Raw genomic sequence first — 15457 nt, forward strand, 5'->3', positions numbered from 1 at the left:
AAGTAGCCAGAGATTCCTTGAAGCTTAATTGACAGATGCTGCAGCCACTGAAAATTAACCTGTTTATGGTGTAATAGGGTTGCACTTCATATTTCTAAGCATCTCAGTATATATGTATCCAGAGTTCCCCCAAATCTGTGTTATTTCCAGTCTCTGGTTCAGGCCCAGCTCTTCTTTTATCCTTAACAATTCTTCCACCACTCCCATTTTCAGTATTTGAAGTAAACAGTGTAGGGCAGACAAGGTGGGTGAGGTAATATCTTTTATTGGACCAACTTCTGTAGTGTAAGGCAGAGCATTTACCTTCTTCCTATAGAGTTCTCTTCTCTAAATATGTCTGAAGGGTCACTTTTATCCTTGGCTCAGAAACTGCCTCTGAAGAGCACTTTTTTAAATGCAATAGACTGCACCACATGATATATTTCCACAATGTTTTTCTGAGGGAAGATTGCCCCCAAACTTTCATAAAGGGTTTTATCCCACTCCTCTACTAGCTGCTCAGTTCAGACACTTGTAGCTTGATCCTCCAGCTGATTCTGACCATGGCGCTGATGTATCTGGCCCTGCAAGGATCATTCTGGCATGTGGAGAATCCTCTGGTGACACAGAGCTGGTACAGAGGGCTCCGCACTGCCCTTCTCTCTGCTACTAACATAAAGGGTGTGTCCAGAAGAATGGGGTCATGGCTGGGAAACCACTACTCTGAGCCAGTCTCTGGCTGAGGTTTCTGCCCATTTGAGCTGTTCCAGGATCCTCCAGGCTATTGTAATTTATACTTGAAGATTAGCTCTGCCCCAGGATCAGGAGACTGAAAGGTAAGTTTTATATCACCACTGCAGCCTTTGACCTCCTCTGATTTGTACTGTGTGCTTCTTGGCCATAGCCAAGGATCGACCTTTTCCCAAACTCTGTCTTTCTTGAAAACTTCTTAAAGTGCAAATTCCATGATGCTCGTGCATCGCTGGGTGAGAACAGCAATAGCATTCTGATCCTAGTAAAGAACTTTAAATGTACCCTTATTCTTTGGTAGAAGCTAAAGGAACATTGTATAAACATGTCTTGAATACTTATTATTAACAGCTGGTGTAAAGAGCTGTCAGAAGAAGCCATTTACAGTGCACAGCTACAAGTTTTATTGGTCCTGTCAAACCTAGGAGCTATACTACATATTCTTGATCACCATTACTGGCACCCTATTTGTTAACTAACTGAATATATACAGCGATAGAGTACTCCTGTAACACTGACTGGTGCCAAAATGCTAATATCATTTCGTACCCATGATGATCCAAATGCAGCCGCCGATGCACCAGCATGTTGGGATTTAGGGCTGGAGGTAATTTTGGTGGGAGGGGGTGGTTAGAGTACTGGCAGAGAAACACCCAGAGACAGCCATTCTTGGGATTGTTATTAGGGGTTAGTAGTGTACAGCATATGGGATCATATTGCTGATTACTGCCAATGGAATCTGTGTGGCTAAAACAATGAGGAGTCCGGTGGCACCTTAAAGACTACCAGTTTTTTTGGAGTCATGTATCTGAAGAAGTGGGTTTTTTACCCACGAAAGCTTATGCCCAAATAAATCTGTTAGTCTTTAAGGTGCCACCGGACTCCTAGTTGTTTTTGTAGATACAGACTAACATGGCTACCCTTCCGATACTGTGTGGCAAAAGACCCTCATGCCAAATGAACAGTGCAATCCCTACTGCATTATTGAGAAACAGAAGTGGCAGAAGTACCTGGATAATAAAAGAAGAATCAGGACTAGAGACCTATTTAAGGGGGCAAATGGGCAGACATTTAAACTCTTCCTCAAGACAGATCTAGTCCAGAGTTGCATGTTTCCAACTGGTGGGATAGTGGATAAAAATATTCACACATTTTAATCAACATAAAAGCGCCTCTCAAATTCAATGGTCAGATGATCAGGCTCATGAGGAGATATGATGAAATCTAATGTTCATGAACTTAACCCCCCTCCAAGGAAAGGTTGTGCAGCTAAATTGTTTAGTCTTGCTTCAGTGAGTTGTGAACATACTCAGAGTCATACAGCTTCCTCATGACTTTTCATTGTAATTCAGTTAAGTGGCAAAACAATTTTTAAAAACATTAGCGGCTGCTTTGTGACAAAAAAACCCATAAATATAATAAATAGAGAACTTGGTGTCAAATCTAGGAAGAGCTAGATTGGGACAGTTAGTCACAGTCCTGCATTGAAGCAATTCCATGCTGTGCCAATCTGGGGAGTGCCATGCGGTGTTCTGACTCCTGTAGCTCCCTGGATCTGCCCCATCACTTTAAGAGGTGCTGGGGCATAGTGTACTTCCCTAGCCCTGCTGGCTTGTGTAGCACGGGGCCAGAGCTAGGGCTCTTCCTCCTTTCTGCCCCTCCCTGCCCTCTTTGTTTTTTGGAATGTTGCTTATAAAGGGCCTGATCAAATACTTGAGCAGCAGCCTCACACTCCTGAGTTCCAGCTCCTATGTATGCTCTGAAAGGGTGGGGAGCATCCTTTCCCCATCCTCCTTTCCCCACAGCATAGCTATGTAAGGGGAATCCATAATCTGGCCCCAAATAAATAAGACATAGGGAACAATCACATTGGATGAAAAAGGCTCCAGCTGGTGTGATCATGAAACATGCAGATTGGAACTCATTAGTGACACTGGCCTCCCTTATAAGTTGTCAAGAACTAAATGGGGGAAAACAGCATGGAAAATACTTTAAGGGATTATAGAAACCTCTGGATACTTTAGGATCTTAATACCACTAGTCCCTGCTGAAACAAGCACTTTCAGTCTCAGCTTCTGCTGAGTCATGGAGTTTGCTGCCTCTGAAGACTCTGAAGTAGTTTGGCTCAAAGTTGAAGCTGTTCTGGAATCACACAAACTGACACTTTAAACATAAGAACAATATTTTCTATACCATTCACAAAGTCATTTACATCTCACCGGGGTACATTCTGCAACACATAAACACACCAGCAGGACCTGTTCAAAATACAGCATCAGCCTTCACTTGGAATGTTCCTAGCTTTTGTCTGGGCGTCAATAATCCTAACATTGCTTCAATGTGTTTTGTTGCCAATAGTCTAAAAGATTTTCCAGCACTCGGCCTGTATTTATATGCCTTTGTGTTTTCGCGTCTCATGGAAGTTATCTGAAAGCTAAATATAAAGCCAACAAACAGCCGTCTATACTTTGGTGCAGATAAAAATACATCTCTTGGGTCAGAGCCTCAGCTGGTATAAACTGGCATAACTCCACTGAGGTCAATGAAATGAAACAGTTGGAGATGCAAGTCATGTCTATATCTCTTTTATTCCCGCAACAACTTCTACTCAATAATCTGTCTTCCCTAAGGTTTTACACTAAGGTAGCTATACTACCACAACCTCCCCAGTGCAGATGCCCTGCCTGGGTGTAAATTGGTGCTTGTGCTGCTATGACTTACCCCAGTGTAGCGTGTGTATGTGAGGGTATTGTACTGGTGTAACTGGTTCAAATGTACCTCATCTATACACGCACCAGGTCTAACGTTTGAAATGCATTACACCCTATGGCCTGGATCCAGAAAATGTATCTGCTCCGATGGACCTGCATAGAGTTCCCTGAAGCTAATGAGGTTTTGTGTGGGTGCTGGGATATGCCTATTCAGACTAACTGGCAACATCAGGGCTTATTTTTCTTCTCTTACTTAGTAAATTATTTTGCCTTACCGTCGAAAGGGGGTTTGATTCTTGGGGAATGAGAAGAGGATCAAGGTCATGAAACTTATGGATCTTCTGAGATTGGCTTGAGAGCCGGACTATTTCCCCAGCAACCCAGTGCCTCCATGCTGCCTACAGCCCACCTTAGTCTACGTGGACTTTGTGCTTTCCCCTATACTGGCTATGGCATTCAATCATCCAGTGAGTGAGTGGGGTGTTCAGAGTGCTGAGGAGAAAACTAGATAGATAATCCTGATGGGATTTGTATGCATCATCTGATTTATTTCCTGTGGGGTTTGAAAGAGAGATACTGTGAAGATCAACCACTCAAATAGCACTGCTCTGCAGAGTTCGGTCTCCACAGAGAAGCTATGGAGGGGCTTCCATGGGCTTTAGGGGAAAGGTACAGAGCCCATACTCCTCCCTTCCACTCCATCGGAGTCATCTCCATTGCTGGGACCCAATGGGATAGCCAAGTTCTACCTATTTGTTCAATAAATGCTCCTACTCCTCTCCCCATTCATAAAGCCCTTCCCGTACCCTTACTTACCCACATAACCCTTTACCCTTATGCATTCTTTTCCATTTTCACACATAGGCATTCAATTTTTTTGTACTGTAGCAAATCTCCCCTTCCCACCTCTGCGCATCATACGGTAAGGGGGCATTCAAAAGCTTTAGAATAGGCTGTTCCTCTGAATATCTTTTTATAAACAAATTGGTATTGAAAGCATTTCAGAGCTGTCTGGGTTTGACTGCATCTTGCCAGTTTTAACCATTGTTGTGAGGGAGTTTGGGCTGGACAACTCAAAAAACCCATTTTACATCTCTCTTTTCAGCAGTCTACACTTGCCTAGATCTCTTTCTTTTCAGTTGCACTTTATAATTAAGGCAAACAGCAGAGGAACTGAAGGTGCTAGTTATCTCAATTTCCCAGCTGCACAGATGCAATGAAAGTAGTGGGATATAGAATTTGTGCAAAGCCTTCTTCCACCTTCTTCCCAACTGCACTTAAAGCCAGGCTTCCACTGGTGACTATGCACACTATATAAGTAATAATAATACTTAGAGTATCACTTACACATCTTCAAAGTGCTTTTCAAACATTATGTCAAAAATGTGGTCTAGCGTCATCTCTTCTAATAATCTGGGAACTTCTCTCACATGTGTTGTGGGAGCAAAGAAGAGAGTCTGAACAGCTACAGAAAACTTCACGTATAACCACCATCACCACTATACTGAAATTAAATAGAAAAGGCTGACTAAGAGCATTTTAGTGATTAATGAATGTAGAGCTAGCTGGAAACCAAATTCAACAAGTTAAGAAAATGGGTAGGTTTGCTGTGCTGGCAATCAGCTAATTGAGGTCTCCAAACACATTTCACCTTGACCTGTGTCTCAGTCAGGCTGGCAGTAGATCACAAGTAGGTTAGCTCATTTACATGGAATCTTAATCCTTATCCATCTCTATGTGACTTAATATGTCCACCTTTCTTTTAATAAACAGGCCAAGGTGGTGCAGACAAGGTACTTCTGAACATGAGTAAGGCATCAGAAGCTGGACCGTGGTTAACATCCATCTTTAGATCATGATAGACTATTCAGAGAGTTTCTAGCGTGTGCATTACAGCTCCTTTTGCATCCCCAGTAGCTTACTCTTTTCAACCTAGTGAAGATTTGCCTAAGAAGATCACCCTGTCATTGGTTTGTAATTGGCTCCAACCCTCCTAAAGAGTGTTGACTCATGGGGGGGGACTAATTTTTAAAAAGTGCATTAAGAAATCTGGGTTATCTGAAAGTAAACATGGCACAGAGAGACAGACTATTTTGGATCAAGAGAACTCAGAATATCATTGGACTTTTATCCCCTAAGCCTCCTACCCTGCATACTTCACCAGCAGAAAGTTGCTTTTATCAAAGATCTTTTTTTCACATAGAATTAATAGGGCACATAAATCAGAATGCTGTAATTCTAGAGGAATATTTTGTAATGCTCTCTTAAATCATGAAGTGTGTTGAATGGACAGCTGGGGTATAATTTTAAACCTGGATGCTAAAAGGTGTGATTGTACAGAAGTAACTATGCTTCCCAGGCTGTTAATGAAAGCGTGCATCACATACCTTCATTTACACTCTATTTTAAGAGTCAGTGTTTTTTAAAAAGTTGTGTCCTTTCCTGTTCTTTTTAAGTATCACACAAAACCATAAACTCAACCATATGTCAGAGTGGGGCTCTGCTCTGATTGACGGTTTAGACTCTGCTTCCCTGCTTTTATTCTGACCACTGAGTTCCATTTATAGTTGGTAAAAATGTATTCTTTCTGTTTCTCATATTCAGCATGTTTGTAGCTGTTGTGGTTCTAAAGGAATATAACTGGAGGAAAAGTCAATGGATGATCTCAAGTGGCTCCGGCTTCAACTTTCTGTTCACTCTCTCTCTCGTCTCCTGGTGCATAAGGCCATGCTCACCAGTTGTGCCAACCATGACTAGGCCTAACAGGTGCCCTTGTGGAGAGGCAGAAAGGCCAGCACTGGGCAGTGGAGCAACAGCAGTGAGGTGAGCCAGGTGGGCTGCATGAGCTTAGCAGCTGCTGCTGCACCAGCTGCCTCTCAGGAGAAGCTGACCCTGAGCACTGTGGGATGTTGGCTGGCAGGAGGAAGGAAAGTGAATGAAGAGACAGGCCTGAGGCACAGGAGAAGCAGGCTAGGGAACAGAGTTGACCACAGGGAGCTGGTTCTCTGAGAATAAAGGGTTGCAATATAGTGAAAGTGCTGAGCTATCCTCAACAGGAGACTAAAGTGATGTATTGGGATTTGGTACTAAAGTGTTAAAATATGGGAGGTGGGAGAGACTCAGGACTTTAGGGCTCACTGGGTTGGTCACGCCCTAATATAGCATCCTTCTGAAACACATGACATTCAACATCTAGGCTTGTAACAGCTATGATGGGGTCACTTTAGAACGATGCCAAACCTTGTACAGGATTATACAAGAGAACAGTGTAGCTAAAAATAAGAGGGATGTAATTAAGAAAATCAACCCCACTCCCCCTTCCACAAAGTTTAGATTTCTCATTTTTAAAACAGTCCATAAATCCATGTTTTCCTACATCTTACTTTTATCTCTTCCTATACCCCTGTGTTCTTGTTATATTTCCCTCTTGATTGCTTCCTCTGTCTCCTTCCATTTGTAAATACATACCTTCTTCCATGCTATACCTTGTGCTTGTTTTCCATTTACTTTCTCAAAACTGCAGTGTTCTCTGAGGCACTCCAGCTGTAAAGGTCACTAGAGACTCTGTTTGTTCTGTTTTCCATTGTTCTGTATTGTACTCATCCTTTCCTTTTAGACTGTACTCAGGATAGGAATTCCATTCTTTGGCATGCTTTATCGAATGTAAATAGAGGTGCACATTTATAGCACTACATAAATTAAGAAAAAGGATATTTCTTCAACAGTGAGATCCATTAGACAGTACAGTATGGTCCAGTCTTTAGATATTTAGCACTAGACGAGTGGTTCTCAAGCTGTGGGTTGTGACACCATTTTAATGGCATTGCCAGGACTGGCTTAGACTTGCTAGGGCCTGGGGCCAAAGCCTGAGCCCCACTGCCAAAGCCTGATGGCTTCAACCCTAGTGGGTGGGGCTCAGATTACAGCCCCCTCCTCCCCCTCTTGGAGCAGTGGGGCTCGGGCTTTGGCCCCCCCTTCTGGGATAGTGGGGCTTGGGCGGGCTCAGGCTTCAGTCCCCATTTGTGGGGTCATGTAGTAATTTTTGTTGTCAGAAAGGGGGTTGCAGTGCAACGAAGTCTGAGAACCCCTGCACTAGACTATGAGGAAAACTACTTACAGCAAGTATATGTTCTAGGAAACCATCCTTCATCACAGAAGGATGAACTGGATGACCTATGTAGGTGTTTTCTACAGCTATCTGTCTTGTTTAGTTAGACTGTAAGTCTTCCGGGGTAGAGACTGTCTCTTACTGTGTACAGTATGTAGCACAATGTGGCCTCCATTTTGGTTGGGACACAGCGGTATACAAAGAGTAATAATAAAAAGTCTGTGAGGTGTTGGTGGCTTCACTGGTAGGCAATGAACTGAAAGTAGAGTTGGTCAGAAAATGTGCTGATCCTTCGCCCCCAAGACAATTTTAACTATTTGGCAAAAAAATCAAAAGTCAGAATTTTTCAGCCAAACCCACAAAAATTTACCTGAAAGCTTTTGGTTTTAAAGGGAACATTTGGATTCAGAAATGGCACCGCAATGCCTCATGGGAGTTGTAAGTCAGGTGCCTCATGTCATCATTCTGCTCCCTGGGCAGACTCTAGCTCCCACAACACACCGTGGTCTGCCCTCGTGTTGAGCGACCATGGTGCATCATAGGAGATAGGCTTTTTGAATTTGGTGTGTTCCCTTTATAGGGAAATTCTGTGTAGAAAGCAGACATCCTTTATGGAAAAACCCTTTTAGTTGAAAACCCAGTTTTCCATCCAACCCAGTTTTGATGGAAACTTTTCAACCAGCCCCAACTGAGAGTGCTACTAGTTATGTTTAGGGCTATCATTTGGTCAGGGAATCCATGACTTCCGTGACTTCAGCCCATAGCGGCCAGGAGCTGCCGGATTCCCCCACCTCCCATGGTGGCCGGGCGCTGCGGGCTACTCCTGCTGCCCCCAGTGGCGGGGGTTCCCCGCAGCTCCCCAGCCTCCGTGGGCAGGGAGAATCCCTGGGAGCTCCCCAGTCCCCGCGGATGCGGGGGACCCCGGCAGCTCCCTAGCCTCACAGCTCCCCCGCCTGTTGGGGGAATCCCCCAGAGCTCCCCAGTCCCAGGGCAGCCGGGGATCCCCCGCTGCTCCCCAGCCACCACAGGTGGGCGTCCCTCCCAGCTCCCAGCCACGGGGTAGGAGCCGCAGCTCCCAGCCACAGCCAGGCAGGGTGCTCGACCGTCCTCCCTCCCTGTTTTGTCATGGACATTTTTATTAAAAGTGAGGGACAGGTCACAGGCTGCTGTGAATTTTTGTTAATTGCCTGTGACCTGTCAGTGACATTTACTAAAAATATCCATGACAACAATCTTAGCCTTAGTTATGTTCACGTGCCACAATGGGCTGTAAAGCTAAACTGGTCCGGGCAGAGCCTGGCTTTCTGTTATTTGTGTGTACAGTGTCGAGCAGAATGGGGCACAGACCTTTGACTGAGGCCACTATGGGCTAACAGAGTAGAAAGACATCACCATCATCATCCATAACAGGGCAATCTTTTAAAATGATAATCAATTCCAATAGCATTCCATTTTACACGGCTCTTTTCACCAGAGAAAAAAAGACAGGGGAATCAGAATTGTAATATTTGAGTTAAATACTGTGCGCCTGATTTTCTACATGTAGCACAGCAAGACTCTTTGTGTTTCACAGGGGAATTTGAATGAAAAATAGGCAGGTGGTTTAAATGGAAGGAAGTAGCTTCATCTCCTGCCTGGAGCTCTGGCTACAGCATGGTGCTGAATCAGCAGAGACTCTTGCTGCATGAGCCACGCCCACCTTCCAGCCAGCATGGGTTAGTTTTAGGGTTGTGCTGGCCTCCGATCCATACCCCAGTATGAACTGCTTTCTACTTCTGCAGCCTTCTCTCTTGGGGGAACTGTCCACTGCTGGATCCCTATGCCAGGATCTCTCTAGACCCCTGGAGGAATTTAGTCCTAGTTCTATTTTTAAGTTGCATTCAAATAATTGGACTTGAATGCTACTGATGTATTTAAATAAAACAAAACATAAAATTAATTCTACATAATCTGAGCATTCCAGCAGGTGACACGATTGGGCACACAGAGAATTCTAAATCTAATTTAAATTACATTCCTCGAATGGCAGAAAAAGTCTGGGTCATGCGTCGAAGCTTGGTACAGAATAACAGAGTCATTCTTTTGTAAACTGCAAGAACTTTATTAAGAAAAGATAAACAGCTTTGTCAGGGGTCTCTAACCGATTTTCTAGTTTACACATAGCATTTCCTCTTTGCTTTTTTTCACCTTAGGTACAGGTGTAATACTTATCTTCACCTAGTCTTTGACTGAGATTCCCAGCACTCCATGTATGACGTTCATGGGAGAGAAAGGCTTGCATAATTAGGCCCTAAATCTACTATTTCCCTGGAGGTATCTACAATATCTAGATAGTGCTTACATCTCCTTCTTCCCTGCAGAGATAGCTATGCCTGGTAAGAAGAATATGCATCTTTCAATAGCAGGATTCTATAAATAAAGAGTACATCTAACCAAATCGGTGACATCACACTTTCCAGTGGTGGGAGGTGAGGTAATGGGGTGGGGAGAATGAGAGTACTATTGGCAGATAAATAAATTGTATGGGTTAAAATTAGCACTGGGCAAACTGTTTCAGTTAAAATAAGAAATGGTCTGGATTATTGCCCATCCCTCAAACTAAACTCAAGCCAATTTTATTTTTAAGTTTGAAAAGTAGTATGTATGTTATGTGTGTATAACATATATGTATGCGTGTGTATGTATGTGTGTGTTTATCTATGTGTGTGTGTGTGTAGATAAAACAATGAGGAGTTCTTGTGGCACCTTAGAGACTAACAAATTTATTGGAGCATACATTTTCATGGGCTAGAACCCACTTCATTGGGTGCATGGAGTGAAAATACAGGAGCAGGTATAAAGAAATGAAAGGATAGGGGGTTGCTTTACCAAGTGTGAGGTCAGTCTAATGAGATAAATCAATTAACAGCAGGATACCAAGGGAGGAAAAATAACCACTTTTGAAGTGGTAAGAGAGAGGCCCATTACAGACAGTTAACAAGAAGGTGTGAGTAACAGTAGGGGGAAATTAGTATTGGGGAAGTTAAATTTAGGTTTTGTAATGACCCAACCACTCCCAGTCTCTATTCAGGCCTAATCTGATGGTATCCAGTTTGCAAATTAATTCCAGTTCTGCAGCTTCACGTTGGAGTCTATTTTTGAAGTTTTTTTGTTGAAGAATTGCCACTTTTAGGTCTGTTATTGAGTGACCAGAGAGACTGAAGTGTTTTCCTGCTGATTTTTGAATGTTATGATTCCTGATGTCAGATTTGTGTCCATTTATTCTTTTGTGTAGAGACTGTCCGGTTTGGCCAATGTACATGGCAGAGGGGCATTGCTGGCACATGATGGCATACATCACATTGGTAGATGTGCAGGTGAACGAGCCCCTGATGGCATGGCTGATGTGGTTAGGTCCTACGATGGTGTCTCTTGAATAGATATGTGGACAGAGTTGTCACTGGGGTTTGTAGCAGGGTTTGGTTCCTGGGTTAGTGTTTTTGTTGTGTGTTGTGTAGTTGCTGGTGAGTATTTGCTTCAGGTTGGGGGGCTGTCTGTAAGCGAGGACTGGCCTGTCTCCCAAGGTCTGTGAGAGAGAGGGATCGTCCTTCAGGATAGGTTGTAGATCCTTGATGACGCGCTGGAGAGGTTTTAGTTGAGGGCTGTAGGTGACAGCTAGTGGCGTTCTGTTACTTCCTTTGTTGGGCCTGTCTTGTAGTAGGTGACGTTTTGGTATCCTTCTGGCTCTGTCAATCTGTTTCTTCTCTTCAGCAGGTGGGTATTGTAGTTGTAATAACACTTGATAGAGATTCTGTAGGTGGTTGTCTCTGTCTGCAGGATCAGAGTAAATGCAGTTCTATCTTAGAGCTTGGCTGTAGACAATGGATCATGCGATGTGGTCTAGATGATAGCTGGAGGCATGTAGGTAAGTACAGTGGTCAATAGGTTTCCGGTATAGAGTGGTGTTTATGTGACCATCGCTTATTAGCACTGTAGTGTCTAGGAAGTGGACCTCTTGTGTGGACTGGTCCAGGCTTAGGTTGATGGTAGGGTGGAAACTGTTGAAATCTTGGTGGAATTCCTTGAGGGCCTCCTTCCCATGGGTCCAAATGATAAAGATGTCATCAATGTAGCGCAAGTAGAGTAGAGGTATAAGGGGACGAGAGCTAAGGAAATGTTGTTCTAAGTCAGCCATAAAAATGTTGGCGTACTGAGGGGCCATGCAGGTACCCATAGCAGTCCCGTTGACTTGAAGGTACAAATTGTCCCCAAATCTGAAATAGTTGTGGGTGAGGACAAAGTCACAAAGTTCAGTAGACATACACACACACACATACACACTGGATAGCTCAGAATTGGAATAAGATGTATTTTGCATCTAGGGCTCTAACCTTGTAAATATATATGCATGTGAATAATCCCACAGGTGTCATGACCAAGTATAAACATGCACTATTGCCCCTCTAATCAGGAAGTCATGTATGTATTCAGAGAGCACTAATGCATGTTGGAAGGCCAATATACCAAGCACATCATGGTTTACACCTTATCTCCCAAAAGAAGAAAGCTGACACTGTCAGCAGGAGACAGCTGTCACCAATTAAAACACCTCTAGCATGTTAGCTTCATCTGCTGGGAGTAGAGTCATCCCAAAGTGCTGTTCTAAGGAGTGGAGCTAGACCTGCCTACAGCAGGACACAGTTTCCAAATATCATATGCTACATTTAATTGGTTTCATAAACTGAGGTGTGGGGCAGGGGGGTTGGAATCAGTGGCTGACTGGATGAATCTCCCTGAGTTTGTGGCTTCAGATAACAATGTGGAGCACAATGGGGGAGGGGGCAGGAATTGATCATTTACATTTTTTTGCATGTCATAAACTTCATCTTGCAAGAATTTTACTTTAGCAGCCCAGAAAACAGACTATTCCCACCTGAAGTTTCACAGCACCAAACCATGAGCAAAAGTGGTGTTTCCCATTTTCAGATGCTTCAGCATGGGAAGTGGGGAGGGAATTACCAAAATGTCACTGAAAACCAAAGTTTTGCGGTGTGAAAAAGCCTAAAATGAAAAGGAAAAGTGTGTACACAAATTTTCACAAAAAGATTTTTACTGCTTACCCATAGCCTTAACCTGGCTTCTGGTAGGACCACCCACAGTATCACTCAACAGCACTAGACCTCCTCTGGCTCCTTCATGGTTTCTACACAGCTTCTCTTTCTTGTTAGAGCTAGACAAGCCAACACAGCTCAGATGGACTGCCCTCATGTCTCATGAAAACTTAGCAATGGCTGGGCAGTCAAGAACTCTCTCTCCTTCTCTGCAGACCTGGATCCCTTCCCCACTTCTCACAGGAATCCTTCTCCCTTCTTCAGAACAGGCTTCCCGTAACCCTTAACCAAAAATATCTCCTAGAGAGGAAATCTGGTGGCTTTCTAACCACTCTTCTTCAAGCTCATAAGGGGCAGAAGGTGGCCCTTTTCCACTTCCTAGATCTTCGGGGCTGGTCATATAACATATGTGGATGGATAATTTATGCTTACTCTCCAGATATTGGCCCACAAGAGGTACAAGTGTCTGCTACTGCTAGCAGCTTTAACAGTTTTCCTTTAGTTTGAAAGGTAGATGCTGTTTGGGGAACTGAAGAGCTAGAGTTGTAGTCCTGGTTTGCCAGGTGTATGTGTGTGATTTACATAATAATTGTCTGCAACACATAAATGAATCTCAGCTGGATGAGCTACTCCCAGCCTGTGGGAACTTCAGCCTTGCCTAGTCCCAGAACAGGAACCACTACTCCTACTCCATGTGTGACTAAGGCTTTCACATCCTGGGGTTTTGAAATTCCAGAGTGCTCTGGGGCATTTTACTAATATGACCCCTAAATACAGATATAATCTGACCCTGTTCACCCATCACTGCTAATCAGTTAATATCCATTTCTGAAGCAACTGCTCTCTGAACAGCTCTCACCTTGCTGCATACAATGAGTGCACATCAGAAGATTTTCCTCTTGAAAGTAATGAAAAGCAGCAAAACTACAAGAGACCTATAAAATTTAATTAAAATGCTGCCTGAGGTCCTACCTGTAACTAGCTGAGTTGAAGACACTTTAGAATGCATATTAATTGGGCCATATAGTACAGTATTTAAACAAAACAAGGATTCTGATTGTCTGAAACTTGCAGCAGAGATTTTAGAAGGAAGCTTCCTTGGCCTTGGCTACATTTGTTTACATTGCAATAAACATTAAAGACTAAATCCTGCCCTGTGATGACACATGGATGAGCACAGCTGGGTAGCTTGTAGAATCAGCTGCAGTTCTTGTGCATTTATGTGCATTGCCCCAGCTTGCTTGCAAAGGGCTTAACTGGGTCTGCTAGGAGTAGCCCAGAGGAAAGGGTAATACAGAGTTACACTACCTCAGTGGGTACGTTTTTCCTTATGGAGGAAGACTGCCTCTTGGAGCTCCCTGTTGGACAGGGTATTGGGGTGTCTGCTACTACATCCCTGTAGTGGTATGGCATATGTCCCACTGCATGCCAGGTTCACTGCAGGGCCATGACTTCACCTCCTCTCCTTCTTTGCAGTGCTTTGTGACCCTGAGGAAGTAGAAATGGAACGATACATGTGCTTCCAAGAGCTCAGAACTGTAATTCTCCCTGGTCCTTGAGCAGGGGTTGAGCGCCCTTCCCACCCTGCATGCTTGCAATACAGGTCAGGCATAATCTGGGCCAAATATAGAGATGGAGCACGTAGACCCCAATTCTGCAATAAGCTCCATACGGGAGAAAGGATTTGCCTGCACAGAGCTCACTGCAGGACTGAAGCCTAAGACTATATGTTTCCTTGGGCTGAGCACACTGTTGGCACTGAGCACACTACCATTAGCAATATTGTGAGCCATATATAAGAGGGAATAATGAAGCCCTTACAGTAAGACATGATGTAAGAAGAGTGCATGCATCTTTCCTCTTGTACTTGATGTCTTTTATACACTTGGAGATGGTTGTTCAACAGTGTTATAAGAACAAATGAATCAGAAGTTAAGGCTAGCAGGATGCTTTTTGTTATATTTATCGGAAAGCAGGGAATTATTTTTGTTTAACTTTGGATGGTTCATGAGAATGACCTCAGTGCATTACACCATTAACAAATATTTATACTCTAATACATATTTAATATATTTCACATTAGGGAAATGTTAGAATTTTGTTTTTGTTAACTAGTGATTCAGGATAACCTTTTTTTTTTATAAAATGTGAAAGGCAAATAGCGAGCCACTATTTTACATCCTAATCCTCTTTGGCAAGTTTTGTCAACTTTAAATCCACTCATATTATTAAAAGAAATCAACATAAATAGCCTTGAATAAATATTACTTTATTAATCAAGGGCTGGCAACCCTACCAATGAAATATTTACACAGTCAACAGTCTTCAGCTGGTCATATATTTTCACACTACTAAGTAATTTAAAACATGTCAACCATTTCCAGATTGTAGAAAAGATCCAAACACGGTACTGATGCTGGCTTATGAAGGCTGCCTTTTTTTAAAGCCTAGAGGCAATTATTCCTGCAAATTATCACCATATATCTCTCACAGATCTCCTTAGCAGCAGAGCCCCTGAAAATTAACAGTAAATAGCAAGTAAAAGAGCTAGCGGAAAGGGCAGACATAGTAGCAGCATATACCCTTTCAAGGATTTTGCAGAAAACTGTTTCGCAAACATATTATTTACATGCTGGTGATACATAATGAATATTATATTTGAAAATAGTTTTTCCCCCCTATTTGACCACCTCTGCTGTTCATCCTCCCATTCCTAGGAGGAGCTGATGAGGGAAAAGGAGAGAAGTTAATCCATGTCTTTCAATGATCTGGAGTGCAATAAGAAATACCATCTCATTGGCAGACACCCAGGAAAATCT

Source organism: Chelonia mydas, chromosome 3 (genome assembly GCF_015237465.2).
Source record: "Chelonia mydas isolate rCheMyd1 chromosome 3, rCheMyd1.pri.v2, whole genome shotgun sequence".
In the NCBI taxonomy this organism is placed as follows: Eukaryota; Metazoa; Chordata; order Testudines; family Cheloniidae; genus Chelonia; species Chelonia mydas.